This window comes from Apodemus sylvaticus, chromosome 9, assembly GCF_947179515.1.
Source record: "Apodemus sylvaticus chromosome 9, mApoSyl1.1, whole genome shotgun sequence".
Classification (NCBI taxonomy): Eukaryota; Metazoa; Chordata; class Mammalia; order Rodentia; family Muridae; genus Apodemus; species Apodemus sylvaticus.
This window is the reverse complement of record NC_067480.1, coordinates 76,064,374-76,090,385: the sequence shown is the minus strand read 5'-3', so window position 1 is coordinate 76,090,385 and position 26,012 is coordinate 76,064,374. Positions and strand designations below refer to the sequence as shown.

The window sequence follows — 26,012 nt, the reverse complement described above, 5'->3', positions numbered from 1 at the left end:
TTCCCTTTCTTCTAATGTCCCTCTCACTGTAGCAGAAACTGAACAGGTTGAAAAGACTAAGCTAGTGTCTCTTGCTAGATTTAATCAGTTGTAATAAGATGTTTTTTTTTTTAAAAACAGTCATTGAAAGTTCTGGCTAAACTCGTGGTTACATTAGTCTCATGAATTCTGAGAGGGTAGAGAAAGAGGACTAACAACAGAATCCCAAGAAATGGGAGGGTGTATCATACAATGAAACAGAGCAGAAGCTATATTTGGATATTGATCTAGTAATACAGCAGTCAGCCATCTGACTGGTATTCTACAGTGTATAGTGGACTTTCTTCTCCAGCACCAAAAGATCTCACCCCAGACCCTCATTCCCTTCCTGAAGTACTGAGGTTCTTTCACTGTGCTGGTGTTACTGGAATTGTAGAAGTCCTTCAATGTGCTCACCAAATGACACAGGAGAAATCTGTATCCCCTTCTTAGGATGCTTCTTACCATAAATAACATGATTTAAGAAGGGACTGAACTGGACGGTGGTGGCACACACCTTTAATCCCAGCCCTTGGGAGGCAGAGGCAGGTGGATTTCTGAGCCAGCCTGGTCTACAGAGTGAGTTCCAGGACACCGGAGCTACACAGAGAAACCCTGTCTCGGAAAAACAAAAAACCAAAAAAATAAAAAGAAGGGACTCAACCAAAGCCCAAGGGCAGTTTCATGACTTTAGTGCTAGGAAGAGTCAGCTAGGTACCCAGCTTGCCTAGTATATTGTGTGACCAAAAATGCAAGAAAATATGAGAAATGCCCCAGTCATTCCCCACACCCTGTGTCCTGGTTGTTCCAAGGTCCACCTGACCCCACTAAATGCAGTTCCATTATCCTTTAGATCACAACAGTAACTCACTGAGGAGCCGCTTCTCTCCAGCTTGTTCTTTTTCCCTCAGAAACAGTCTGTAAGACTCGGTCAATAGAGCACTATGACAAGGTGGAGAATAGAACCTTAGGGTCAGTCTCCAAGGTTCTATCTTGTTTTGTTTTTGGAAAAAAATAAAAAAGTAACCTTAGAAAAACCAACTGAACTGATGAATAATAATTCTATAGAATTCACTTGTGCTACTTGTAACACAATTCAAGACTTACAGCATCTCAGCATTATTAGAAATGTGGCAATATCGAAATGAACTCTTTGTCTCAGGTGACACACCTTGAAGCACAAGGGCCAGCCCTTGTCTGTCTGTCTTTCTGTCTTTCTATCTTTTTTTTTTTTTTTGGATTTTGTTTTTTTGAGACAGGGTTTTCCTGTGTGGTCCTAGCTGTCCTGGAATTCACTCTATTGAACAGGCTGGCCTCAGACTCATAGAGATCCACATGCCTCTCTGAATCCAAGTGTTGAGATTTAAGGTATGTGCCTCTGTCACCTGCTGTCTAAGTCTGTCTTGATGAGCATTCAGTTTCATCCACCTAAGCCAGGCTAACATGGTAATAAGTCCTGCTGTATGGCATTGTCCACTGGGAAGTGAGAGGATTGTGGCTTTCTCTCTTTCAATCCTTTGCCATTGTTGTTGTCTTTACAATAAAACTCTGGTGCATCCAGTATCCTTGTGGTTTTCTTGCTCCTCTGAGGAGCTGAGATGAAACACACTCTCATTTCATTCTCTGCCCATCCTCACAGTGCAGCTACAGGATTCAGGTTTGGCTCTAGAAACATCTTAACTCCCATTCTAGTCAGAGAAAATAAAATTGACATTATTTTTTAGAATGCCTACCAAGAAAATGAAAATAAAAATGCTGAAACCAGAAATCAATTTGTATGTAGTGTCTGCATACCTATGCGTGATAGACTTCTGGCTCCTCCTCCCTTCCAAATCTATTTTTCTCTTCTTCCATTGGAATTGAGTTTCAGCTGGGAACACAGCCATCCATCTGGAGGCTACATTTTCTATTCCCCTTGTGGCTGGGTGTGGCCATGTGACTCCATTTTCATCCATGGAATGCTAGAGGGAGCAATGTATTCATTTTCTATATCACTTGCTTTACAAAAAAAAAAAAAAAAAAAAAAAGTCCACCCTACAATGTTTCTCCCGTTCTATTCCTGCTGTGCACTCTGTTCCAGAAATACAGACATAGTGACCTAGCTCCCAAGATGCACAGCCTGGAAGAGCAACTAAACATTGTTGCTGGGTCTCTGGATTGCTTCATGAAAACCTATCTACCCAACACTGTCTCTCTGCACTGACTTTTATTAGAGTAATAAGTGCATGACTTATTTAAGCCACTAAATTTTAAGGTTTTCATTAAAGCCAAATAGTATACACAAGGCATTGTATTTTGGTAAACATGTTACTAGGTACAAAATCTTAATGTAAAACTTATATCATCTTTTAAAGCATAAATATATAAATGCATTTCTCACAGAATAAGTGATGTTGCATTTATAGATACCTAATGTTAAATATTACACATAAATATTGTAAAGTCCATTTTACATCATTATAAGCAAAACACCTCAAATTGTCCCGTCTTTATTAAAATGTTTACCCCATTCTCTTTTGAGTGACTAAAAGTCTGACATTCTACAGACTTTTCAAAGACAAACAGTGTATCTTATTTATCTCCAGACTTTCAGCACTCTAAGAAATTTCTTGTATTTGATGGAATTGGTTGGTTGGTTGGTTGGTTGGTTGGTTGGTTGGTTGGTCGGTTTTTGGTACAGTCTTCCCCTATATGGCCAAGCCTAGACTCAAACAATCCCTCTGCTAGGTCATCCAAGTTGTTAAGATCAATAAATGACTGAAACAAAAGTAAATATCACATAGAAACTATCAACTTGCTACCTAATTAAAGAGAGTGTTATGTGATGAAAAGTACCAGATTGACATGAATTTAACAACTTAAAACAGTATACATTTCTAAATCCATAACTTCTGTAGGTCAACAGTACATAGTTTAACTAGTTTCTTTGCTTCCAGGTGTCTCTGTAGGTTTGTAGTTAAGTTGTTAACTGAGGTTGCTATCTGTTTGGAGGTGGCAAAAGTGAGTCACTTGAGAGTTTTACAATCAGGAGCCTCAATCTCTAACTGTCTATTAACTAGAGGCTGCCCCACAGATCTTGAGATTCGAACCTTACCACACAGAAGCTTGCTGCAATAAAACAGGGCAGAGAGACAGAGAGAGACAGAGAGACAAAGAGATCCAGAAATGACAAAGGACAAAGAATATAATCATGGACGTGACATTCTGATCACCATTACATGTTCTTGGTTGAAAAAGCATGACTTAAGAAGAGGGTATTATATGACCATATATTTCCAAGTCACAAGAAAATTAGAAGCTGTCCTCAAGCCGGGCAGTGGTAGCGCACACCTTTAATCCCAGTACTTGGGAGGCAGAGGCAGAGGCAGGCAGATTTCTGACTTCGAGGCCAGCCTGGTCTACAGAATGAGTTCCATGGCTACACAGAGAAACCCTGTCTCAAAAATCCAAAAAGAAAAAAAAATAAAAAAAAGCTGTCCTCGAGTCTGTCTGCCAGTGATACAAACACATGTGAACAAGGTGTGAGTGTATAGAATATTCATTCACACAAAGAATTTCACAGGATCATGAGAATGCTTGAACTAGTTTGATACTTTTTAATATGGCATAAAAGGATGAAAATCTATTGCCAGAATCCTTTCCATAGGAATAGGTAAGCTCCAACACATTAACCCCAGTAGTTCCAGTAGTTGAGCCTCGTTACTATTGGCAGTTTATTAAGCTAGCGTCTATGAAGAAATTATTTTCAAAAGGTAGCTGAAATACTAATATTGGAAGGCAGTAGTATTTTTTGTACCCTGGGAAATGTATAGCAAAGATGTCTTATTTGGTCTTTGGAACATTCAGTTGATTCCACCCATTTGAATGACCAGTTAAAAATACTCAGCAGACACAAAAGAAGATGGGTGCTTAGGAACCAACTATGCGAATGATACCAGTTAGCTACTGCCCCAACAGTGATGTATGACCATCAACTCCAACATCTCAATGAAAGACAAACATTTAGTTTGTTCTCTTGGGACCTATAGGTTGGATTGGCTGGGCCAAAATTGGCTTCGTTGGACTTTAGACTTGATTGAGCTCAGTTCTGCTCTGAGTGCCTTTTGTTTCCCTCGTACATTGGGGAGAACAACTTGATTCAGTCACTTTTCTATGTCTGTGATTATAAACCATGACCAAGGCAATTTATAGAAGGAAAAGTTGGTTTTGGGTTTCTAATTCCTGTGAATTAGAGTCCCTGAAGATGGAGGGAAGGCATGGTGGCAAGAGCAGCTTGAGAGCTTCCATCTTGAGTGACAAGCAGGAGGCAAATAAAGCTTACTGGGGATGGCAGGAGCAGTTAACACCTCCATCCCTCCTCCAACAGACTACACATGTTAGTCCTTCCCAAACAGCCACCAGACTGGAGACCAAGTATCCAAATGGTGCAGACATACAGGGCAATCTCGTTCAAATCTCCACACAGCCACATGCAGCACATTTGTATTCTACTCATGGCAGACACCAGACGTACAGAGGACAAAGAGACAGTCTGTGTTTCCTAAGGCTTTGTCTCAAAAGTCACACAATCATCTCTGCTTACATTCTACTAGCTTAAGCAAGGCATCCCACAAAAGCCAAGTTAATATGTTGCAGAAACGTAGTCTGCTTGATCTAGTTGGGGGTAATGTGAAGCTCTATGACAAAAGATGTAATGAATCATTCCACTGTAAGGGCGATCTGAAGACGCAGGGATAGTGATAGAAGCAACTGACGGTAGCTGACAACAGGCTGGTCAAAGAGCTTATAATGTATGAGGAGCTTTAAAAAAAAATAAGGCACAATATCATGAAACCATCTCCACAGGCCATGCACTGAAGCAGCATTGTGCTACTTTTATGTGGAATTCTCTATAAAATACAAAATCTACTTTATAGTACCATAATAAAGGTAAAGATTTTACAAGCACAGGGGTCTTAAAAATGATGGTTCCCATGGCAAATATAACATAGCCTTTTGTGCTCATATACTGTAAAGACAGAAGTCCTAACTATAAGCAGAAAGGAGAAATCATGCATATGCAGGCACAAGGATACAAAAAGTTATGAGTCCAGTTAGAAAATTACATGGGAAATATTATCTTATGGACAAGTAATATACAACATCATACACTGAGTATTTTAATAGGTAAATTTATAAAGTAATTTTCTTTCCTTTAAAAATGCTACAATGTCATAATCCAAATAAAATGAAATAGGTTTTATTTTCTATGTTTTTGTTCCAAATTTCAACAGTTCACTTGATGGTTCTTCTCTGGGGTCTATTTTCTCATAAGAAAGTTGACTTCATGAACCTGACAAACTAATATTATTTTCTATTGACTTTTTAACACAAAAGAATCCTGTAGTTGCCTATTTTTTTACTTAATAATTATTTTCTAAATAGTTAAAACAGATTAATATGAAATAATTTACAGCTTCCATTAATCTATTTTAAGGGCATTAGATAGTATGCAAAAGTTAATGTGAATTTAGTTTGCACACTTAAATACCAGAAGTTGTAATACTATTCTATCAAAAGTACTTACAGAACATAATGTTATTCCTTCCAAATTCTGTAGCGTCATAATGTGTCACATGTGTAGCCAACTCCCCCTGATATCAAATTATCAATTCATTTATGTATGCCTTAAGACATGAACAGATGCATTTTTGAAAAACTGGAGTAGAGCTAAATTTCATATATCAGAATATTTTCTCATTTAACTTTCATATCTTATGCTAAAACATTTGAAGGTATAGTCCTACAGCAAAAGCCTTTAGGGGTGTGTCTACTATTGAGATTCACGAAGAGACTGTCTAGACATATCTGATAGGCAACCTTATGATTTCCTGCAAAAAAAAAAAAAAACCATGCCCACAAATATACAGAAAAACCTGGCATATGGCACTGTAGACTCAAAATGAAAGAAGACAAGTCGTCGAAGTCTGTGGAATTTCAACTAACTGCTTCTTTGATAACGATGGACAGAAACCCTTACTCAACCATTGTCCATGCATTCCTCGCTCTGAGAAACCACAAAATACATAAGGAAAAAAAGAACAAATAAAACAACACATCAAAACCAGGAAAAGTCTGGCGTGTCCTCATAGGCCTCCTGTAACTACAGTGCACATATATTTTGCTGATAGCAAATAAATGTGAACAAAGCCAATGAAAGATAAACTTCTGTCTTTATTTGAATTTAATCATATTAATGTTTATTTAGCTCTCTGGGGATGCAGAGGTAATTTCTAGCACACACTATGTCAGAAAGAAAGTCAGAGACTTCAGTGTGACTAAGAGGAGAAAACTGTGACATCAGACCAGCATGATAGCTATATATCCATAAACAGGCATAAAAACATTGGCATTTATTTACTTTTTTATTTATTTTTATGTGTGTTTGTGGATGCACATAAATGCACATCCTTCATTCATTACTTCATTCATACTAAGCACCTGCTCTACCACTGAGTTATACACACTCAGCCACTGGCAGGCATATGCTAGTGACTTAGGCCAACGGTTCTCAGAGCTACCTTGTTTTTGGAAGGAACATTATAGTAGAAATTAGTAAAATCCCCTGCCCAGGATTTCTACCCCATCTTTGGTTATTGAGTTCTCAGATGAAAGACACACCCACAGCCTTTATATTGTGCTGCTTTAGGTTGCCTACCTTCCATGTTGTTAGAATCTATTTTTTATCAATAACATTTTTATGGCTCAGTTAAACTATCGTGGCTTCTACTTGCTCCTCTTGTATGTTCTTCTCTTCTCCAACCTGAAGCTCACAAAACCTAAACCCCCTCTATGTCTCTTCTGCCCAGGTACTGGCTGTTGACATCTTCATTTACCAATCAGAATTAACTGGGGGAGCAGGATCACTTACCTAGCATCTATGTGCAGAGGCTCTCCTCTCTGGGGCAACCAGTTTGTGGGCGGGGGTCGGGGGTGGGGAGACCAAATTACCAATAGAATACAAGCAGTATCAGGCCAACCTACTACACCCCCCCCCTTTTGTCCAATAAAGCCATGATGGGTTAAAAATCAAGAGGACATGGCTCTGAGGACTGCCCAATTGGAGTTAAGAACAGCCCAGATGGAAGAGAGTAAGTGATAACTTGGGGTTTCTGTTAAGAAAATAGATTCTAACGTAGAAGGTAGGCAGCTACCCAGCTAGTATACTACTTAAGACTTATTTAAAATATAAAGGCTGTGTGTGTGTGTATGTGTGTGTGTGTCTGTGTCTGTGTGTGTCTATGTCTGTGTGCTATCTCAGAAATCAATAACCTAAGGCTAGGTAGAAGCCCTGGGCTGAGATTTAAATAATTTCAACAACATAACATAGCTTTCTATCCTGTGTGGGACAGTTGACTTCATGGGCACGTGTCTCAGTGTGTTCCTAATATTAATGTGGGTAGAAAAAGCTCATGGTCTTGAGGCAGAGAACTATAATCATTTTATTATGTTTAAAATTTCCACAGGCTACGAATTAGATAGGTATATTTAAGGGGTTGGCACATCAGTTAGGAAAAAGTTAAGATGGGATGGCTGGCTTTGGGGTGGGCCAGGGACTGGAATCATCTAAAGTCTACCTCTAGCCACACATGCCACATAGGAGCAAGATGGACTGGAAGTCTGGACCAAATGTTCATCCTAGTTAGGAATTTACTGAGTAACTTGAAAAAACCAAACTAGGTATTGGAGACACTATATATTGACATCTAATGCAATATGGCTTGATTGTTTCTGTGTTTAAATGGGTGAGAAACCTGACTTGCTGGTATAGATTGGGGATGGAATATGAGTGCTTAAGTGTCTAGCTTATGTATAGCTTCTTAAAGATTTAATTGTAGCTTGATAAACAGAAATGGGGAATAAGATTAGCTGAAGGACACTGGATTGTAGAAAAATGCTAAATTAGATCAAGCTGTATACTATAAAGATGTTTTAATATCAGAATGGAAGTCCAGAATGTGTTATGTTGGAGGAGGTTTTGTTTGTATTTTCACAGGCAATGAAAGCCTATAGGTTCTATTAAAATTGATAAAGATTCAGTCTGAGTAAGAGAAGCTTCCAGATGAAAGAAAGAAAGAGACATAGAAGTGCACCAATGCAGATCATGTAGAAAGCTGAGGCCCCTGTGTTAGGACAGATAAAAAAAGAAAGAAAGAAAGAAAGAAAGAAAGAAAGAAAGAAAGAAAGAAAGAAAGAAAGAAAGAAAGAAAGAAAGAAAGGAAGGAAGGAAGGAAGGAAGGAAGGAAGGAAGGAAGGAAGGAAGGAAGGAAGGAAGGAAGAAAGAAAGAAAGAAAGAAAGAAAGAAAGAAAGAAAGAAAGAAAGAAAGAAAGAAAGAAAAAGGACAGATCTTTCATCAGACTGGCAGAACTGGAAAACTTTGATAGTGAAAGGGATATTTGCCGAAGGACACGTGATCAGGACTTCAATTAGGAAGGATCGTCACATCAATGGATCTTCATAAGAACATTTAGACTGTTAACTTTGTGGGTGTGATAATTATTTCTGTTGTAATAGTTAAACTTAGTATGCTTTTTAGCTCAAACAGAAAGGGGGAAGTTGTAGAGAAATTTGAATCCAGAAACATGGCTGTTCTGGCAAGAGATCACATCTGAAAGCCTTCTAGGTTTATGTGGTCGAGGGGAAGACAAACCTTTAATCCCTCTGGCTAAGTTACAGACACACCCTTAGTACATACCTTTAGTCCCAACAGGTTAGTGTGTGGAAGGAAACAGCCATGTTGGAAAGTGAAATCTAATTGAGGGACAAAGTGAAAAACGAGAGGAAGATTTGACAGAGTGACTTAGAGATAGGATATACCCAACTCTCAAGAGGACAGGAAAGAAAAAGCAGTTCAGAGCTGAACACCAGAGTGTAGGAAAAACAAGTAGGCAGGGCCACATACCTGTGAGGGGATGGTGGGTGCCCGTGAACCTGCAGAAGGAGGCTGTCTTTGTCCAGAATTCAGGGCATTCTGGCACAGGCCCCATGTACCTGTGGAGGAAGCCAGGCTGGGCAGAAGAGGCTTTGGTCCTTTCTGGCGGCTGGAGACACTGAGGAGCTGTCCCATTGCTCCTACATGGCAGGTTTTGATAAGAAGAGACAGCCCATGGTTTCAAAGCTTTATTATAGAGATGTAGGAAAAGAAAAAGAGAGAAGTAAAGAGCAATAGAAAAATAGAGGGGTGAGAGCTGGTCATGACCACATGAAAAGAGGGGAGAAGAATGAGAGAGGGAACAGGGAGGCAAGAGAAAAAAGAGAGTGTAAGGGCAAGAGAGAGAAAGCAAGAGAGCTAGGAGGGGCCTGGCATCCGCTGTTGCCAGGTAACTGTGGGGCATGGTGGGGAAAACCTGGCTGTAACCAGGTGACTGTAGGTAGGGGTAGAGTCCAGCCAGAATGATGGCCACAGGGTTATGTCCAACACCTGAGTGCACTATAGTGCAGTTGAGTTTGTTCAGGAGTTCTCTAGAGAGCAGAGGCAGTTTTACTGGGACAGTTTTTACAGAGAAACAGGTGAAGACAGAACAAACCAGAGAATAAGAAGGATCCAGAAGATTATAACAGATTGCCAGAGTTAGTTTGAGGCCAAGTAGAACAATTCAGTGAGAAGCTGAGAGAAAACCATTTGAATAAGTCAGCTTGGAGAGACGTTTTGAGCCAGAAACAGCCAAGTTAAACCAGCCTGCCAAAGTAGAGAAAGAATCAGAAAGAGTGAGGCTATTTAACAGTAATGACAATTGCACATGGTAAATAAAAACTGTTTATATCACTATTTTCTTTCTTCCATTCCTTAAATTTCCCCCTGCCCTATACCCAGAGGATTCCCCAGCATGTAATAAGGATATATGCTCCACTATGTTCATAGCAGCCCTATTTATAATAGCCAGAAGCTGGAAAGAACCCAGGTATCCCTCAACAGAAGAATGGATGCAAAAAATGTGGTATATATACACAATGGAGTACTATTCAGCCATTAGAAACAATGAATTCATGAAATTCTTAGGCAAATGGATGGAGCTAGAGAACATCATACTAAGTGAGGTAACCCAGTCTCAAAAGATCAATCATGGTATGCACTCACTAATAAGTGGATATTAGCCTGGAAAACTGGAATACCCAAAACATAATCCACACATCAAATGAGGTACAAGAAGAAAGGAGGAGTGGCCCCTTGTTCTGGAAAGACTCAGTGTAGCAGTATAAGGCAAAGTCAGAACAGGGAAGTGGGAAGGGGTGGGTGGGAGAACAGGTGGGAGAAGGGTGCTTATGTGACTTTCAGGGAGTGGGAGACCAGAAAAGGGGAAACCATTTGAAATGTAAATAAAAAATATATCGAATAAAATAAAAATACATCGAAAAAATTCCCCTGCCTATACTAATTTCCTGATCTTTATGGGTATTCCTTTTTTTCAGTGTTTTATTGATTCTTTGTTAGTTTTATATCATGCACTTCAGTCCTACTCATCTCTCTGTCTCCTCATAACTGCCCTTGCAACCTTTCCCTCAAAAAAATCAAAAATAAAAAACAAAATAAAACAAAACAAACCCCCAAAAGACAGAAACAATAAAACAAAGCATAGAAAACATCTCGTCGTGGAAGCTGTCGTGTGTCATAGTCATCTTACAGTATTTCCCTCTGTCCACACATCTTCAGTTACAAATGTTCACTGCAATGAGTCATTGGTTTGGTTCAAGGCCTCTGACTCCTGCCACATCATCAATATTGGATTCCTCTCTGGGACTCCTCTAGTTATCCTGCTGATGGCCTGTGTCATGGAGGTCCTCCAGCTTTGGATCAGCAGACTGGCCTTTCACACACTCCAACAGTTTGTGGATGATATTGATTTTAGAGTGGATCAATTCAGAGCCCTGGATCTGGTCCTGGATGGTAGCTGGGCTGGTCAGCCTGCCAGCTGTCCTGCATCTGTACCACCAAGGTCAGCTCTCTAGCAAAGTTCTGGATAGCCTACCCAATGCAGCAGCAGCTAGAAGGGACAGGGTCAGCCCTCCTGATCTCATGCCCTTGAGGCCAGCACACCCACACCCACACCCACACCACCAGAGCCAGCTCCACTGTGCTACCCAGTTGAGGCACAGCACAGGGCTTACTCTCCTAAGTACTACAGCTAATAAGAGACAGAACCAGCTCTCCCACTTTCCTGACGGTGGAGCTGGTTCTCCCATCTACTGATAGAATTCTGTCTCTATGAATGTGAAGGTGCTTTGTGTGTGTGTGTGTGTGTGTGTGTGTGTTGTGTGTGTGTGTGTGTGTTGCTTTCCTGTGATAGAGAGAATTCAAGACCAGCCTAGACAATTTGGTGAGACCCCCCTGCCATCCAAAGTAAAATATAAAGAAGAAAAATAGGGATATAGCTCAGTTGTAGAGTTGTTGCTTAGAATGTGTGAGACCCTAGGTTTAATGTTTACACACACACACACACACAGAGAGAGAGAGAGAGAGAGAGAGAGAGAGAGAGAGAGAGATTCATAGAGACAGAATCAGAAGAGTAGTAGCCAGGAATTGTAGGGAATGGAAAATACAGAGTTCTTCCTTTAATGAGTACAGTTTTAGGTTTTTAAAGAAGAAAGTGTTATAGAGATTGCACTTGAGTACACTAAAAAACAATTTAACATGCCAGCCTTTATGTTAGATGTGCTTTGCCATAACTTTCAGAGAAAAGTTTCAAATAGAGATAAATAACACAAGGAGGAAAACCCGAAAGTGCTGTCTACTACAGGCAAGGTGACACATACCGCACCACTAGCAGGACCTGAGCACCGGGCCTTCGGGACTGGCCTTTCATTACTGCAAGTCTTCATTTACTAAATTTGTTCCCTGCTTTATTAATTCTCTGAGATGAAGCCTTTGCACATCAAGCCAGCACAAATTAATGGATACCTGAATAACATGTAGTACAGCCACAGTCTTTGGGGGACTCAATCCAGAGATCAGCACTGGGGGATTCTTTATTTTCTGGAAAAACTCTGTGTTTAGTTGAGTATGTGCACTTTCACAGAAAGAAGTTCTTTTGCCAATGGCAGATTTTCAATGGTTCCTAAAGTTGAAACATGATATAACAGCACCAGTACTTTGGCACGAACTTGTACAACACATGAAAATTCAAGAAAGAAGGATAAAGAGTTCAAGGCTAGTATCAGCTGCACAGCAAGTTGGTTGCTAGCCTAGACTGCACAAGATACTATAAAAACAACAAAAAATTATAAAGTATAGCATAAGGGAGTATTAGTTTCACAATATAATCCATTAAATGTCACTGGGACCCAAACATTTCAAAGGTCTCTCCAGTAGTAATCTAGATAGAACATTTCTATACCCAGGAAGTTGTAGATTCAATACATTGAGCATGAATACCCCTAATGGCTAGAAGTTTGTGACACTCCTTTTCCTCTGTAGAACAAACTAAATAGATTCAGTTTTAGTGAAATCTACGACAAATTCTTCAGCTGTCTAATTAGGATATGTTATACATTTATTGCCTTCAATTATTCTTGTCTTCCTTGAATTTAAACTTGTGTGTAATTTTTACCTACCCATCCCCCCCCCCCCCGAAAAAGCAAGACTTTCACTTGTGACTATTTCTCCATCTTTGAAGATTTGTTTAACATATATGTTGATCCAGGTTTACAATATCTTAATATTGGATAGCTTTACATTTCTCTCAGCAGTTAGAAAGATTTTGTATAGCATAACAGTTATATATGTAACGTGTGCATAGCATAGAAATCTAAAACCAGGAGTCCGACTGCCAGTGAGACTCTCTGCCATGGTCTTCTTCCTTTGCTTTTCTACTCAATGTTTAAATCAGTGATTCAGTGCTCATGCATTAAAAGATCAAAACTGTATTTAAAAATGCAGATATTTGGGCTTACCCCCTGTGCTAGTTACTTTCCCCATTACTATTTAAATATATCTGGCAAAAGCAACTTAAAGAATGAAGGGTTTCTTTGGCCTCAGTTTGAGAACCCTGTCCCACCATGACTGGATGGCCTGGCAGCAGAAATGTGAGGTAGCTGGTCACCCTGTGTTCCTGCGCAGGAGCAGAGGGAAGAACGCCGGTGCCCGGTTCACTGTTTTAATTTAGTCTGGGTCCTCACAGGCCAGGAACACTCACATAGTAGGTCTTCCCTGATCAGTTGAACTTTTCTGCAAACAGCCTCATAGATGTTTTTATGACAAATAAAATTTCATCCATTTGATAATGAAAGCTAACCATCACATCTGCCATCTTCTGCCCCCCCCACCTCTATCCCTCCACCCCCCCCACCCCCCACCCCAGAGCATCAAACATTCTGACTTAAATTGGTTTGGGGAAAGGCTTGATCACTGAGATTTTGGTTTTGTTTTGTTTTGTCTTTACAGTCCAGATTTTATCGCCTTCCCGGTCCACACTCTGACTCTTCCCCTATTCCATACCTCTCCATAACCCCTGTCTCCATGAGGATGTCCCTGCCACCCCACTACCTACCCCACCAGAACTCTAGACTCCCTGGGGCCTCCATTCTTTTGAGGATTAGGTGCATCTTCTCTGACTGCACCCAGACCCGCAGTCCTCTGCTGTATATGTATTGGGGGCCTGTCTTAGTCAGGGTTTCTATTCCTGCACAAACATCATGACTAAGAAGCAAGTTGGGGAGGAAAGGGTTTATTGAGCTTATACTTCCACATTGCAGTTCATCACTAAAGGAAGTCAGGACTGGAACTCAAGCAGGTCAGGAAGCAGGAGCTGATGCAGAGGCCATGGAAGGATGTTTCTTACTGGCTTGCTTCCCCTGGCTTGCTCAGCCTGCTCTCTTATAGAACCCAAGAGCACCAGCCCAAAGGTGGTACCACCCACAAGGGGCCCTCCCCACTTGATCACTAATTGAGAAAATGCCCCACAGCTGGATCTCATGGAGGCACTTCCCCAACTGAAGCTCCTTTCTTTGATAACTCCAGCCTGTGTCAAGTTGACACACAAAACTAGCCAGTACAGGGCCCTCATATCAGCTGGTGTGTGCTGTCTGGTTGGCGGTTCAGTGTCTGAGAGATCTCTGGGATCTAGGTTAATTGAGACTGCTGGTCTTCCTAGAGGGTCGCTCTCCTCCTCTACCTCTTCCAGCTTTTCCCTAATTCAACCACAGGAGTCAGCAGCTTTTCTCTATTGGTTGGGTGCAAATATCTACATCTGACTCTTTCAGCTGCTTTTTGGGTCTTTCAGAGGGCAGTCATGCTAGGTTCCTTTTTGTGAGTGCTCCATAGCCTCAGTAATAGTGTCAGGCCTTGGGACCTCCCCTTGAGCTGGATCCCGCTGTGGGTCTGTCACTGGACCTCCTTTTCCTCAAGTTCCTCTCCATTTTCGTGCCTGCAGTTCTTTCAGACAGAAACAATTATGGGTCAGAGTTTTGACTGTGAGAGAGCAACCCACTCCTCACTTGATGCCCTGTCTTTCTGCTGGAGGAGGGCTCTACAAATTCCCTCTCTCCACTATTGGGCATTTCATCTAAGGTCGCTCTCTTTGAGTCCTGAGAGTCTCTCACCTCCCAGGTCTCAGGTGTATTCTGGAGGGTAACCCCATCTCCTACCTCTCAAGGTTGCCTGTTTCCATTGTTTCTGCTGGCCCTTGGGACTTCAGCCCTTTTCCCCCACCCAACACCTAATCGTGTTCCCCTCTTCCCCTCCTTTTCTCCTTTATCACTGATGTCCCTCACTCCTTGTGATTGCTTTGCTCTCCCTCCCAAGTAGGACTGAGGAGTCCTCACTTGAGCACTTGGCTTATTGACCTTTTTGAGTTCTATGGACTGTAGCTTGGGTAATCTGTACTTTGACTAATACTCACTTATTAGTGAGTATATATCATGCACGTCCTTTTAGGTCTGAGTTACCTCACTCAGGATGATATTTTCTAGTTCCATACATTTCGTAAAAGTACACCACAAATTCTAACTTGAAATTTTAAATTTATCTAAATTATTGTGTAAACTTCTCTTAGGTCTCATCCCCTGATTTGAAAAACTGTTTGAAACAGTCTCTCTGGTGCTGTAGCAATATTCAAGTGCTCTTGTTCTTTTGTTTGTTTGTTGTTTGTTTATTGTAATAATATTATTCTTATACTTACATGCATCTCACAAAAAACAAGGCATGTATGTGCTCATTTACTCTGGGTCTCAGATAAGGGCCCTTGAAGCAAGTAGAATAGCCCAGGTCCTCTTAAACTTCCATCTCAGACTTTAGTGTGAGTGAGAATTATCTGACTTCCTAGGAGTAAAAAACCATTTTGATTCATTCTTCCGAGGTTGGGGCTTGTGATCAACATTTCTAATTAGTGCCTAGGAAAATCACAGTTGGTGCTGCGGGTCCATGGACCACACTTAAGCAGCATGGTGAACTTGTTCTGGCACTCCTCTTAATTATTTCCCCCCTCTTTTCTCTGGCTGGATACCTCTATACTCTTTTTCTTCGTTTTGTAGAAACTCTTACAAGCCAAACAGTATTTTGCTTTCTTCACACTGAAAAACAAATCACCTCATGTTTGTGGCTCAAGATGTCAAGAAATCCACACCTTGATCTCAAATGGTCAGATGGGTAAAAACAAAACTTAGATATCAAAGTAGTAAACATTCAATTTCTATGACAGTATAACTGAGTATTCTGATGCCATGTATTATTCTGTGAATGCAATATTCATAGGTATGAAGGTGTTCATGTGTAGATAGATACAAGTAGATACTTGTGAGTCAATAAGTGTTCATATTTAAAGCATTCTTTTTTAAACATTGAAACTGAGTGGTGTTTGCATAGCATTGTGTTTTTGCTTATATTTAGCACTGTTATATACTGTTATTACATAGTGACACATTCATGTCTTTGACTAGTGTCTAAGCACTCTGAAGGCAATGACTATTATGCCTTGCTCATCTTTGCATCATCCCAGATCCTACTAGGTACTCAGCAAATGTTTCTCCAACACTGACTGTATGAATTGTTAATCACATGGAGCTGAGCAGTCATGCCACCTCAAGTCTCAATGGCTTAAAATGATGGAGGTGTGTGTGTGTGTGTGTGTGTGTGTGTGTGTGTGTGTGATGCTCTAGCCTTTAGATGGGTCATTTACTTTCATTTTGAAAGGGTAGTTTCTCTGGTCAGACTAGATGCATCAACAAGTTAGACAGTTAGCTATCCACAATGTGTGTGGTTAAGAGTGGCAGGGTTCATGTTTCTTAGTCACCAATTACCCAACCTATTTATTCTCTCACAGAGGAGGTAATGGCAGAAGTGTACAAGTAGAGACCCATAAGTTCTTTGCAAGCCTCTACATAGACCATATTGGATAATGACCTGTGGCTCCCAATAAGTTATCTAGCCAAGCTTGAGTTAGAAAAACAGTGGCCAACAGGGAAAGGTGAAGGATTGGAACCACCTTTTGTAGTCACTCTACTGAAGTATTGTTTCTGCTATCATCCCCCAAGAATCTCCCACAATGTGGGAAAATGCATACTGTACTGAAGCCCTTTCTGATTTTAATTTTGAAAACCACTAGTTAGTTCTGTCATAATAGAAGCTTGATCTGAAGTGATTTAGTCAAAGGCATGGAGATCCTGATTTTTCCTGGAGTACAGCCTAGGTTTCATCACAGTTCGTTCTCATGACAGGTGGATCAGCCACAGTCCCATCCACCTGCTGGTGCATGATCCTTCCAGGCACTGGGCCAACATGCAGGAAAGCAGGCACCTATGTGTTTTAATCAGCATCTGCATCTTGATTTGAGGGGGGAGTTACTCTCTGGGCCATGTTAAACAAAACCATAAAAATTACCTCAAAAGCACCTTGATGAAAAGACTCCGTTATCAACTTTCTCATCAGATGGGAGGAAAATTCTGAACAGGGAGCTAAGAGGCCAACAGCTTTGACTTTACTGGGGAAAAAAAAAGAAAGAAAGGAAAAGGGAAACATAATAAATGCCTAGTTTAACAAAATGATCATAAAGAAACCATTGATTGTAATAACAAGAAGAACTAAATAACCAATGTCATTTTCAGTGTCCCCTTATTTTTCTACCACAAGGAGATCTATTACACAGAACATATGTGCATAATTTGGAGGAAAATAAAATTGCTTAAAAAGAGATACTCAACTGATAGCAATAAAATTTAGACCAAATATCAGAAAACTATTAAGCCTAGCTATAATATTGGTTTTAGAGTTCCATTTTCTGATTTGGGCCGTCCTAGGAGGTCCATTGAGCTGCTATTTTGTTTAAGCTGCTGGAAAGGTAAACTAATCTCATGTAATGGCAGAAGACATGGAAGCTGTGCTTTCCCTTCTCCGTTGAAGGGAGGCTTGAGAGACAGTGGATTCTTCAGCAGGATTAGTGTATGCGATATGTTACTTCATGGAAAGCCAGAGACTTGTGGGAGATACACCTTAGGCCAGTGCACAGTCTTCTGCTGGGCTCATGTAAAATTGTAAAATACATCAGTTTAATTTTCAGTTGCCACCTTCAAACATTTCTTCTAGATGGTACTCTGTTGAAAAATCACAGTTCAAGATCTAAACAGAACATTCTGGGTTTTCTTCCCTTTCAAAAGATCTAAAGCCCACTTGCATGTCAAGGGTAATGATAGCCAACAGGCTGAAGCATTCCCAGTGGTCAGTGAAAATCAAGGTTTCCACTGAAGGGTTCATTGGCGAAGGTGCCTACACTATTTACACCCAGCTAGTTGTCTCTTTGCAAGATGGAACGCTGAAAGTTAAAGCTAGCACTATACATGGAAAGAAACAAAAAACTTCAGAAATATGCCAGGTATAAAATGGAAGTTAAGAGGCTTCTGTCCAAATACACCAGGTTGAAGACCTCTAATGATTTTCCCTTGCTAACAGGTCACCATAAATTCAGAAAAGAATTAACTCAAATGGCCAAAGCAATACAAATGGAGACAAGGAAAGATGGGCTATTAAACCTTATCTTAGAAGTCAACAGAATGATACAAGGTAACTGATTTGCTTCATTTTTCTCTACCTTGTTTCTGGGAAATATTCAGGAAGGTGGAGTGAGCAGTAGTTTCACAATCAAATGTTTGATAAGTTCAGTGGGGAGCTCTATCAAGGACTGTGAAGTTCAGGCACCACTATGCCTGCCATCACAGCACTTGGGAGACTGAAGCAGGAGGAGCTGGAGCTGAGGCTTGTTTTAAAGAGTGAGGCCTTGCCTGGAAGTAACTAGAGAAAAAGGAGGGGGGCGTGGAAGGAGGGGGAGGGGAAGAGAAGGGAGAGGAGGAAGGAGAGGAGAAATATGCTACTACTATCTCTGTTAATAATAAATGCAGAAATAGAGCCACTGAGACACCTCAATAGGTAAGCGCACTTGCTGCTAAGCCTGAAGACCTATTTGTTTATTCAGCCCTGGAACTGATAACTTTCTTGGCATTTTCAGTAGCCATATTACTTTAACATTCAACTATGAAATGTCCTGTGCTCATACAGCAATTTTATGTATAAAATATTCTCTATTTGGAGATATTTGTATGTTGGTATCTACTGTTGCACTGTTCACAATAGCCAGAAAAGGGAAGGAACTAATGTATGGAAACAGAAAATGTGGTACATATACACAATTGAATTTTATGCAGTTATAGATAAAAATGAAACCATTCCATGCTCAGGAAGATGGATGCGATTGAAGATCATGTTCTGCAAAGTAAGCCAGTCTCAGAAAGGCAAAAGCACATTTTCCTCTCATATGATGAAGAACCAAGATTTAACATTTGTATATATATTTGTGTGTGTGTGTGTGTGTGAGAGAGAGAGAGAGAGAGAGAGAGAGAGAGTTATGTGTTTGTAGGTCATGAAACTAGAAAGGGATTGTGAGAAAGAAATCTTGTATGAGAAAATAGAGAGGGGGATAGAATACATGTCATAAAAAAGCAGAAGGGGAGGAGGTGGGAGGGACCAGTGGAGAGGGGGGAGCACAGAAGGACTCTAGTGGAGAAGGACAGTTACAAAGATAGTGACACAGTTGCCCCGATGAAAACAATCAATCTGTAAACAAGCTGTAGATAAGTACTTTGTCTGAAATACTTAGGATGGACTCTAGTTTCCCATTTGGAAGTGTTTCTATCTACACTGGGAATGAGTGGAGTTCCTATAAGTTGTCTGCTGGTGCACATATGCAGACATCAGAAATCTGGGCTACAGGCAGATTTCTGAGTTCAAGGCCAGCCTGGTCTACAGAGTGAGTTCCAGGACAGCCTACACAAAGAAAGCCTGTCTCGAAAAAAAACCAAAAAAAAAAAGAAAGGAAGAAAGAAAGAAAGAAAGGAAGGAAGGAAGGAAGGAAGGAAGGAAGGAAGGAAGGAAGGAAGGAGGGAAGGAAGGAAGGAAGGAAGGAAAGAAGAAAGAAAGAAAATCTGGGCTAAAGGAGGTGAAATGGTTAGGCTCACGAGAGCTGGCGTGAACCTCCCCTCCCACCTCTGTGTTTAGTGACGCCATGATGGTGACGTGAGGTGAGAGAATGAGACATACCTGAGGTTAGAATGAGTTCTAACTCAGTTCTAACTAAATAAAAGAATACATTTTTATTTTTACTTCTTTATTCTTTTCGTATTATTTTTCCCCTTCCTCTTTCTTCTTTCTTTTTCTCTTTATTAAGTTGAAAATATACTTTTTCATACAATGTACTATGATTACAGTTTTCCTTCCCCTAACCCTTACCAGACCCTTCCACTTCGCTACCCACCCCAATCCATACCCCTTTATTATTATAATGCAAACATCTAAAATACAATAATAAAATAAAATAAGCTAAAATAAAACCAATCCAGAATAGAAAATAACAAAGAAAAGAAAAAGAGTCAAAATAAGAGAAACATATATAGATGCAGCAAAACGGGGTATTGAACCTTGTTCACATTAAGTAAGCTGTACTCCAAGTCCCTTGTTTTTCTTTTTATTTGAATTTAATTAAAAGGTAGTTCAAAATATTAAAAAAAAAAAAATACCAAGCCCTTGCACAGATGTGCTAGCCAAGCTTTAACAACTAGGAGAGGGGTTTTTATTGTATTGAATGCTGACTTGGATGTTATAAGTACTGTATATGGACAGCTTCATGTCACCATTATGATGTCACTAAACACAGAGTTGGGATAAGATGTGCACCGCCAGCACTTGTGAGCCAGTGTGAGTCGCTTCAGAATATTCATGTCCCTCCCTATTCCTCCTCATCTTCATGGTCACCCACTTCCTCTCATCTAACTTAGGTTTCTGATACCTTATGCTTGTACGTAAAGACAACTTATGGAAATAATGATTATTTCTACTGCAGAACATCACCCAGTGAGATCAGCATCCCATGCTAAGCATCATCTAGTGTAGAGCATCATGCAGGGAAGTGCATCATCCAGTGAAGGGCACCATCTAGTTCAGACCACCTTCTTAGTGCAGAGAATCATCCAGTGCAGAGCGTCATGTAGTGCAGAGCATCATCTAGGGCATCACTTAGTATAAAGCATCATCAAGGGCAGAAAATTCCTCAGTGTAGAGAGTCATCCAGTGCAGAGCATCACTCAGCTCAGAGCATCAGTAGCAACTATCCACTCACCTCATTCTGCTTACTTTTCAATTAGTTAATTTCTTCCCATGCATCCCTCAGTTTTAATGACATTTCTAGAGAGAAGCCTTCCTGGACCATCTCAATTTAAATTAGGTCTCACCTGCTGGTCATTCTCCTGCCACTTTATCCTTTAACTTCATGGCATACATCCCAGTTTGTAATTATGTAATTATATTTATGTTCATTTATTTATTGTGTGGCCTCTTCCACTAGTTTATAAACTCCAAAGGGTCAAACTCATCATATATTTTGTCCCCCTCAGTGTTATTGAATAACACCTGAAAAGCACTTTGAACACTACCTGGCATGGTATAGATGCTCAATAAATATTTATAGAATGAAGGAATGAATGGATGGATAATTAAAGCAATGAATATCTAATATATGCTAGATGCTCTCTGGAATTCTTTCATACATGCTGCTTTATTTTTTATAACACCCATAGCTGATAGTTATTACTGTCCTCATGCAAAGGAGGACATTGTCTCATGCAGGCTAACTAATAGGCTTTAAAGTCCTACAGGCAGCATGAGTGGGTGGGTGAGTGATGGATCACCCTCATAGAGGCAGAGGGAGGGGGATGGGTTAGGGGATTTCCAGAGGGGAGACCTGGAAAGGGGATAACATTTGAAATGTAAATAAAGAAAATATCCAAAACAAGCAAAGCAAACAAACAACAATTAGACCATTTCTTTAAAACTCCTGTGTTTTGTTTAACATTCAGATCCATGAGTTTTGTTTGTTTGCTCAGTTTTGTTTTGTTTTTTTGAAACAGAGTCTCAATATGCAAACCCTAATCTCCTGGACTTCACTGTGTATACCAGGCAGACCTGAAACCTCCAGAGATCTGCCTGACTCTGACTACCAAGTCCTGGGATTAAAGGCATGTGCCTTGTGCCATGCTTCCTATAAAGCATGAAGTTTGCACATGCCTTAGCTGGCAATCTTTCCTGACCTAGCAAAACATCAAATCTGTCTCTGATTATATCTTTGATCAAAAGCTCAACTAGTTTTTTGTGTTAATTTTACTAATTTGAAAAAAGAAATATTTACCATTAAGTGACTACAGTCACACTCCATATAAAAATAAAATTACAAATGGCAATGGAGTTGACTGCTGTCGGGAAGACTGGGGACTTGGATTTTTCTTATTAGTAAGGTCAAAGGATTTTAATGATAACAGTAAGGGATGCTATAATGTAGACTTGTATATGTATAAGGAAGACATTTCCAAAGGTGGCGGGCATAATCATGAAAATGGATCACTGTGTATGGTATCTTGGTTGGCATCCACTGCTAATCTCATTGTATCTTCCTGTGTGGTGGGGGCTGAAAAATCTAAAAACTGCTATTTGACTTCAGGATGTTAATAGGGGCCCATCAGTTAGATGTGCACACTACAGTGCTTGACAGGAATGAAAGGAAGGCCATGGTTTTTGTGTTGGAGAATGAGATGGTTTGTTTTGGTTAATAGCTTGTTTGTTTTAAGAACCAAGTAGGGCTGAGGAGATGGCTCAGGACATAAAGTGCCTGTCAGACAATCGCGAGGACATGAGTTTTGATGTTCACCTCCCAAAAACGAGCCAGGAGCCCCAGTGCTGTGGAGTGGGGTGATGTGGTTGGCAAAATGCAGAGGATCCCTGGAGCTCACTGAGCAGCCATTTTAGCCACATGGATGAATGCCGTATTCAGTGACATAGAAATTCTTTCTCTACAAATTGGTGACAAAGCTGAAGAGGGTTCAGTTATGTGCTTACTACTCTTGTAGAGGACTGACAAGTCCTAGAGCCCACATGATGACTTACAACATCTATAACTTCTGTTTCAGGGGGATTAGGTGGTCCTTTCTGGTCTCAGGTGTGTGAACTCACATGGTGCACATAAACTCATATAAACACATGCACTTAATTAATTAGCTCATTAATTAACTAAATGAAGTTTTTACTTATTTTAATTAATTAAAATAATTGAATAATAATAGTAATTGAGCAATTGAAGAATGCACCCAATATTGACTTCTGACCTCTACATCATACACACACATGTGCACACACTTCCATATTCACACACACACACACACACACACAAGAGCCACCTAAAAGGCTATTGAGGTCCACCTCTGGGCATACTGGTGAAGGAATTTAGAGAGATGATTATCTGAAGCGGGAAGATCTGCCGGGAATAGGGATGTGGTTGGTACTCCTGTGAGCTAAGAGCCTGGACAGGATAAAAAGGAAAACAGAAGGAAACCAGCTGAACATTCACATTTTCTTTCCCTGATTCCTTGACCACTATGACGTGAACTGATCTGTCCTTCCATGACATGCTAAACCCTCTGACAGCATGAGCCAAAATGAAGCCATCTTCTTTTTTCAGTTGTTTTATTACTAATTCCGAGAACAGTGTCAAAGGCACATACTAGGGTGAATTGAGGGGTGGATTTGGTACAACTATGCCTAGTCAGATCTGTGGGTGCTGAAGAGAAATGCTTTTGGGTTTTAAAATCCTGCTGTGGGTCGTTCTTTCTACTACTGCTTCAATTAGAAACATTGGGTTGTCTATGCCTGTAATCTCAACACTGAGCAGGCAGAGGTAGAAGGATGACCAAAACCTCAAGGTCACCTGGTCTATACAGTGAGTTCCAGGCCAGTGATGGCTACATAGTGAGGAATTTGTACCTATTCAAACCTGCTTAAAAGATGAGCGAATTGAAAACAGCTTTCAGAGCCTTTCAGTAATCTTATTTTGCTGTTTATGTTTCATGATGAAGAGCCACCTGAGAGTATTGCCCTCCTGGCCCCAGGATGAATTCCAGCTACACGCCAGCTCACAAAAATGTTGGAACTTCAGCATCTATCTGTGAAATATCTCTCACAGACAAAACAAAAATATATGGCTTGTGTTTTATAGATGAAAGAACATTCAAACCAGTTTCTTTTTCCTGGGCAACAATTTTTCAGTAATAATTAAATAGTGCCTAAATTCATAGTACTTCAATATATTATTATTTAGTCTAAAACATGTACAAAATCAATTTAATAGCCGGAAAATGTTTCACAAGCAGATTCTGCATCATCCCGCCCTTTAAAGAAGAATGTGGACTAGTGCTGATTAATTTTAATACATGTTTTCAAAGCTGTGTATATAGAGAGAAGCATGTCAATTATAGATTATAAAAATATCAAATATTTTAAAGATAAAATTTATTAAATCTTTTAAAGATGTACAGCTATTTTATTATTACCAAGTGCTATTTCAGTGTATTTCAATATCATGAGGACGAGGTGCTTGAGGTGCAACTAATCATATTCAGTCATTCCTTGCAACATTTCACGGAGTCTACCTTTCATAAAGCAAGTCCTATCTCTATGAATAATTGTTCCATCACCTACCGTCTTCCTTTGGTTACAAATTTGGGTATTATTGCATAATCTTGTTGAGAAAAATAGAGTAACATCTTGAACAGCCACGTAACTTTTTTTTATTCATTTCCAATAACCATGTAAAACCTGGTCTACTATTTGATTTATGCAAGTGGAAGTATTTCAGGCAAAAAAATGAAGAATTCTCTTTTACAAGGTTCTGTTCTTTAATGGACTGGAGCAACAATCCTTTTGTTATGTTTTAACCATTTATTCACCTTTATAAAATTTCCACTGGGTTATGTCTGCCTAAATAAGGCTCATGTTAATCATGTATGAAGGATCATAAAGGACAAGAAATGAACACAATAAGCAGTGGACTTGTTTAGGAATGTAACAAGTAGCTTAAGTTCATCCCAATATGCCCATTGCAAATATTTCTGCCTTTGTGTGTGCTGGTGGTGGCTTGTTTGGTTTTTGAGACTTGCAGTAGATTGTCTTACAACTTCCTATTTCTATGCACTTTTAATCTCTGACTCTTTTACTTCTGCTAAAAATACATTTGCTTCTCTGTTTTCTAAATTAATCATTGGCTGTCAAGCTATGGTCTTCTACTTTATCACTAGATCATGAGCAGGTCCTCCTTCCACAGTCCAGCCTCATTCTCTCAATACCTGCACACTTATCTCTCTAGGATAGCGCAGAACTCTGAATATTCAATCTCCACTTTTTACACAGAAGAAAGGAAAATGTTATTAGAGAGAACCTAGGTGATATTAACTGTCTAGATAGTGTTCTGCATATTTGAGTGGTTTTATATACATATATAATGTTTTATAACATTTTGACAACTATGTTTTATCAGCATCCTGTTGAAACCATGGTCAATGATTGTGTAGTTGCCAAGATGAAGGACTTCCCTCCTGGAATCTCCTATGTATTTATGCTAGTGATTACATTCTCTATTTGCAAATTGTTTTCTGGCTATAAATTATTATGGTCTTGTTATAAAAATGTGAACAATGCAATTAAAAGTATAGAAAGTCAATCCCCATCATTTATTCTTGTTCTTTAGATTTATGTATTTTTTTAGCTTCTCTGTCTCTATCATTAGCTCTGTCTCTATCCCTGTCTCTCCATATCTCTCTGTCTCACTCTGTCTCTCTCTTTCTCCCTCTCCCTCCCTCTTTGTGTATGTATGTGTTTGAGAGGAGAGAGAGAGAGAGAGAGAGAGAGAGAGCACATGCTCACTTGCAGTGATATGCTCCAGTGTACTAGTGTACTTGTGGAAGTCAGAGAACAACCCATGGGTGCTTGTTTCTTTCTGGCCACCATGTGAGTTCTAGGGATCAAACGCAGGTTGTTAGGCTTGCTGACAAGTGTCTTCATCTGCTGAGCCATTTCACTGTCTCCCACCTCCACCTTTTTTTATTCCTATCAACTAAGATAAACAATCTTCTTGTACTGGAAGGGTTTGAGTATGTGTGCATGTTATTACTTAGTAGAGCGCTAATTTTATTCAGAATTTTCTTTCTTAATATTAAAGGCATTTCTCTGAATCATTTCCTTGTTCATCAAAACCTAACTTTGAGCTGCAGAATCCTGTCCTGTGAGTGCAGCTTGATTTTCAGTGCCCACATTCATTAGAACAGTGCTTGGCTGAGCTGCAGGATGACATCTCCTCAATGTACACAGTGTTCCAGGCAGTGCCCAAAGCACCCAGCATCTGCATCTCCTCCTGCCTCGTGACATCAGTACTATTTCTGTTAGTCATTTGACTGATAACAGGACGGCCAGGATACGGGCTCTGTCTTCTCCTTGCTAATGCTGATTGCATCCCTTGCCTTGTTCATCCTTCCCTTCTTTCCTACACTTCACAAGCTTTCTTGACCTCATTAACCTCTCCGATAGCTACATTATATATTTAAATCTGGGCTCTGACATATCAACTCCTGGGCTCACTACATAACCCCAGCTGAGCTTACATAA

The 26,012-nt window shown here is 40.0% G+C and overlaps 1 long non-coding RNA gene across 2 annotated transcripts in view; it reads left to right on the top strand.

Moving 5' to 3' along the window:
• The window catches only part of LOC127691873 (uncharacterized), a 41,769-nt gene that overhangs the window by 893 nt on the left and 14,864 nt on the right, over positions 1-26,012 (top strand). The window contains exons 2-3 of one of the 2 annotated variants that reach the window (XR_007979407.1): positions 17,934-18,044; positions 23,432-23,794. This is a non-coding gene — a long non-coding RNA (uncharacterized LOC127691873). Of the gene's footprint in view, positions 1-17,933; positions 18,045-23,431; positions 23,795-26,012 lie in introns of those variants that run through there. The other variant, XR_007979406.1, reaches the window with a different exon arrangement.